At 34.5% G+C, this 6,008-nt stretch overlaps 1 pseudogene; it reads left to right on the top strand.

Moving 5' to 3' along the window:
- The first annotated feature begins 1,774 nt into the window (after window positions 1-1,774).
- LOC149191603 (uncharacterized protein At4g15970 pseudogene) lies at window positions 1,775-2,244 on the top strand (annotated as a pseudogene).
- Window positions 2,245-6,008: the final 3,764 nt, after the last annotated feature.

Genomic DNA, 6,008 nt, shown 5'->3' with positions numbered 1-6,008 from the left:
TTACTTTTTTAAATCGTTATACATCTTTACAAAAAAAGAAAAAGGCAGTGACATCATTACCATGCAACTCTTGTGTTATAAAGAATACGAAATTCAAATCTATACAAATACAAAATATATATATATATACAAGAAAAAAAATCTCTATGCTTTTTAAAGTACAAAATATATATATATACAAGAAAAAAAATCTATACAAATACTTTTCACCACTTACACCCTCATGTCCATCAAATTATATTGAATTTAGGTGTACAAATAAAATAAAATAGATAAACCTGAGAAAAAATCTATACACACAAACGTAACATAGGGATTACTTGTTGGTGCTGCACATAGAGATAGAGATTTTGAATTTTGAGGATTATAAAATTTATGTGTATTCAGTTTACATTAAAAGGTCTCAAGGAGCCCCTACACAAATGGGCTAAATGTTAGAACAGGGAACCTGTCAATCCTGTACAGTTTAATATAAAACAATTTTACGTCCTTATAAAAAGTCTCTCAGTCATTAAGCTGAACATATTTATATTTGAATTTTGTTAAATTAAGTTGTTTTTTTTGTTTTTTTTTTCTCAAGAAACTTTTTAATTTCAATTTATCTAATAATATTTTAGCTCAACTTTGCGAATTAGTTCAATTAATTTAGTTATTGTAATTAAAACATTTTTTCTATTCAATTTTCTCAACACTCTCTAAATTAGGTTTTTTAGCTCTGAGAATTAATTTAATTAATAGAGTTACTGTAATTAAAACATTTTTGCTATTCAATTCTCTTAATATTTTGGATTGGGCTCTTTAATTTAATTTGGTTCGGCCAGTAGCATGACATGATCATGTTGAATAATCCTGGAATAAAAATCTATATAAAGCTAAACCAGACTTCTTCAATACGGGAAAGAGAGAAAAAAAGAAGAAGAACTAAACTGCAACCCAACTAACAAAAACGCTTTATATAAAATAACACACACAACCAAAGTTCTTTAGCAGAAAGAGTCGAAATATTGAATGAGCAGACAACAGCCGGACCAACTTATCGATCAGAAAGAGTTGTCTATTTAATGAACATAGAGAAAGTCATAATATTAGAATAATACTTACAGAAAAAATGAAGTTGCAGCCGGCCTCCAACACCTGGCCAAAGAATCGAATCCTTCTCCACATCACATCAAAGTAATCTTGACTCATAAGGGGCATTAAGGCGGAAAAATCGATCCCTTCTGTCTTCATAAGATAGCAGTGCTCGTGAATCTGCCTGCAGCGGTGTAGCGCCTGGTTATCCACGGCAACAATCAGAAGATTCTTGAGCAATTGTTCAGTTCCATTACCCACTAAGAAACTCTGCATGAACAGATCGAGCATGCTATTATTCTGCGCCCATGCTGCGTTCAGCACCGTGATTATAACCGTTCTGTTAGGGTTCGCAACCTTCGACAGTGTTGATTCAAGCTCCACCTTATCACCCAGTATTGCAGTTCCAATATTATTCTGATTATTTATGCACACAAATCGTTAATAACGTAAATGGCAGTCTCCACAAGGACCATTAATATAAAATTTGGGATGAACTAGAGCTCACAAGCTCCGAAGCCGGTACGAGTCGATTCCCGGAATCGACCCGCCGCCGGTCAGGCGAGGCGGGGCGGCGCGGGGGTGGCAGCTGCGCACCCCCGCGTCGCCTCGCCCCGCCCGACCGGCGGCGGGTCGATTCCGCGAATCGACCCGTACCGGCTTCGGAGCTTGTGAGCTCTAGTTCATCCCACATTTTATATTAATGGTCCTTGTGGAGACTGCCATTTACGTTATTAACGATTTGTGTGCATAAATAATCAGAATAATATTGGAACTGCAATACTGGGTGATAAGGTGGAGCTTGAATCAACACTGTCGAAGGTTGCGAACCCTAACAGAACGGTTATAATCACGGTGCTGAACGCAGCATGGGCGCAGAATAATAGCATGCTCGATCTGTTCATGCAGAGTTTCTTAGTGGGTAATGGAACTGAACAATTGCTCAAGAATCTTCTGATTGTTGCCGTGGATAACCAGGCGCTACACCGCTGCAGGCAGATTCGCGAGCACTGCTATCTTATGAAGACAGAAGGGATCGATTTTTCCGCCTTGATGCCCCTTATGAGTCAAGATTACTTGGATGTGATGTGGAGAAGGATTCGATTCTTCGGCCAGGTGTTGGAGGCCGGCTACAACTTCATTTTCTCTGTAAGTATTATTCTAATATTATGACTTTCTCTATGTTTATTAAATAGACAACTCTTTCTGATCGATAAGTTGGTCCGGCTGTTGTCTGCTCATTCAAGATTTCGACTCTTTCTGCTAAAGAACTTTGGTTGTGCATGTTATTTTATATAAAGCATTTTTGTTAGTTGGGTTGCAGTTTAGTTCTTCTTTTTTTTTCTCTCTCTTTCCCGTATTGAAGAAGTCTTGTTTAGCTTTATATAGATTTTTATTCCAGGATTATTCAACATGATCATGTCATGCTACTGGCTGAACCAAATTAAATTAAAGAGCCCAATCCAAAATATTAAGAGAATTGAATAGCAAAAATGTTTCAATTACAGTAACTCTATTAATTAAATTAATTATCAGAGCTAAAAAACCTAATTTAGAGAGTGTTGAGAAAATTGAATAGAAAAAATGTTTTAATTACAATAACTAAATTAATTGAACTAATTCGCAAAGTTGAGCTAAAATCTTATTAGATAAATTGAAATTAAAAAGTTTCTTGAGAAAAAAAAAACAAAAAAAACAACTTAATTTAACAAAATTCAAATATAAATATGTTCAGCTTAATAACTGAGAGACTTTTTATAAGGACGTAAAATTGTTTTATATTAAACTGTACAGGATTGACAGGTTCCCTATTCTAACATTTAGCCCATTTGTGTAGGGGCTCCTTGAGACCTTTTAATGTAAACTGAATACACATAAATTTTATAATCCTCAAAATTCAAAATCTCTATCTCTATGTGCAGCACCAACAAGTAATCCCTATGTTACGTTTGTGTGTATAGATTTTTTCTCAGGTTTATCTATTTTATTTTATTTGTACACCTAAATTCAATATAATTTGATGGACATGAGGGTGTAAGTGGTGAAAAGTATTTGTATAGATTTTTTTTCTTGTATATATATATATATATATATATTTTGTATTTGTATAGATTTGAATTTCGTATTCTTTATAACACAAGAGTTGCATGGTAATGATGTCACTGCCTTGGTAATGATGTCACTGCCTTTTTCTTTTTTTGTAAAGATGTATAACGATTTAAAAAGTAAGTAATATATTTAATGTGGACCCTGTACTAACAAAAACACTATTTATAAAATTAAATCTTATTTGGAATGTATTTTCTGCATGTAGCGTATGGAAGGCAGACCATTTGAAACCCTCCCCAGATGATTTGGAAGAAGTAAATAATATATTTAATGTGGACCCTGTGCTAATAAAACACTATTTATAAGGTTAAATGTTGTATGCTATATTGGATAATGATTTAATGATGTCTTAAATTAAATTTCTAAACTTATAACATGTAATTTGATCTCATAACTGTGATATTAACAAAACCAAAATTGTACATATCTTACTATTTCTGCTAATCAGTAATTTATTCTTCTAACCATTGAAAATTTTAAGGAAGTCAAAGCATAATATTGGCTATGGCTGATACAGAAATGAGTTCAAAAGGTTGAAAAAAGATCAGGTTCTCCAAATTACAACCAATTTAAAAGTGTCTGCATCTTATTGAATATTTGTTGTTGCAAGTATTATTGTGTCAAGCACACACATGCTCGTGGGAAAAGGTTCTCCATTTTTTGTATTTCATGATCCTTTTATATAGATAGGCCTTGCACAATGTATCAAACGTTGGAAAATATGATATCATTGATAGCAGAATAAAAGAGAATATTACATGTGCTAAGAATCTAGCTATTCAATTTCACATCATGATTATAATAATAGGTTTAAACTGCTTCTAATATTGTATTATTGATTTTTAATTTATAAAATTATTTTTTCAATTTGGTTTGGTGAAATAAAGAAACAAATAGTTCTATCTAATAGCATGTTTGTTACCTAATTGATTTTTCAAGTGTTAGTCTTGGAAAGGGATTTAGAGAATTAGTTATCAAATTTTGCAAATTATTTTTCCTATATCAAATAATAAAAGAAATAGCAAAACCAATCCATGGTATGACAAAGAGTGTAAAAGTGCGAGGAGAGCAATTAAGGAAGCTGTTGATGAATCTCTTAAAATGGACAAGATAAAAATATATAAAGCCCTAACTAAAAGGAAAAAGAGGCAATACATTCGTCAAATACAAGGGAATCTCTTACACCTCTCTAAGCTAGCTCCTAAGAAATTTTGGAGGCAAATTCTGACTAGGAAGACTAAAGAGGTGTCTCACCTCCATTCTTGGAATAAGAAGGATTCAGGGGAAGTTGCTAGGGGGATGCATGAGAGAATTCAAATAGGAGGATTCTCATAGATATGATTGCGCTTAGTTAAAAAATAATCGTGCATATTCATTGAACCCTTATGCTTTGGAACAATACAAATATTAGGATTGGATAAGTTCTTTAGTGATGCATACGCCCTTTGGTTGGAAGTCCTCACATGTATAGTGTATTTCAAGACCATATTACACTTCATGGACTCTTAAAGGCTATTGTAATATATTGTATTTTATTATATGATACTGTGAAGGATGCCTCTTAGGTCAGCAATGGTCCAAGTAGCATGTTTTTGAAAAATTAATTGTATATATTAAATTTGTTATTTATTATGTGAATGTTTGAGCAATGATATCTATATTTGGTCGAGCTCTATTATTTTGTCTGTACTCCAATTATATATAGTTAGCATTATAGTTTTGATGAAAATTTTAAGGTGACGTTAGGTTGCCTTCGCATCCCCGACTACAGGTTTCAAGGGTGGACGTCAGCTTGTATGTGCGATACAACGGACAGAGAGACAGTACGCGACAGAGAGACTCGGCAAAGTGAAAAGACGCAGACATTCTCCATTGACGGGCAGCTTGGGTTTTACCAATTCCACGCATCAAATGACGATCCACATTACCAATTCCACGCAGCGGCACCCCCGGGCCGCCCCGCCCCGCCGGACCAGCGGCGGGTCGATTCTAGTATCAACACTTTCGTTCTGAAGCTATATTTTGCAGGAAAATTTCGTAGAAAATTTCGTAGTCACTGCCATTTTTAAAACAGCTGCAAAATTGACACCTAAAAAAATAAATCATTATTCCAGTATCAACACTTTCGTTCTGAAGCTATATTTTGCAGGAAAATTTCGTAGAAAATTTCGTAGTCACTACCATTTTTAAAACAGCCGCAAAATTGACACCTAAAAAAAAAAAAAATCGTTCCAGTATACACACTTTTCGTTTTGAGCATTGTTTTTGTGGTTTTTTGGGGGTTTTTGGGCCAGAGTTCCCGTTTTGAGTTTATAGTTCCCGTTTCAAAGTTTACATTGTTCATCGCATTCATTTTTTTGGAATTGATGTTTCGAACCATCCTCTGTGGTTCATCATCAGGATAGATCCATGAGTGGACCATAGAGGATGGTTCAAATTGCACATATGTTGCAATGGACTCAATGGTCACTATCGAAGGTAGGAGACTGAAACAGAGAGGACCATGATTTGCAGAGGTGGCAGTTGATTTCATAACAAGTATTATTGATCTTCCTTGCACACTTCATGGAATTGAATGAAGATCAGAACAATCTTAGAGAAGTCATTCCTGAAGTACAATCTGAACTATGTGGGAAATTAATCATCATGGGGAGCCTTATTGTAATGTGCAGGTTGACTGAGATTTAAATATCAATATGGGAAGTGCTTAGAGCCCATTATTCATTTAATATGGATTCAACGACTTGTAATGTGATGGAGCAACAAAATGGAGAGCCATGTCGAAGTGTGCTTGCAGGTACTATGTGGATGGCAATAGAGACAACATT

The sequence above is a fragment of the Pinus tabuliformis genome, chromosome 2_2 (assembly GCF_031772625.1).
Source record: "Pinus tabuliformis cultivar Carrire ecotype Pingquan chromosome 2_2, CPIR1, whole genome shotgun sequence".
NCBI classification, from domain to species: Eukaryota; Viridiplantae; Streptophyta; class Pinopsida; order Pinales; family Pinaceae; genus Pinus; species Pinus tabuliformis.
This window is presented reverse-complemented; position numbering and strand designations above follow the sequence as displayed.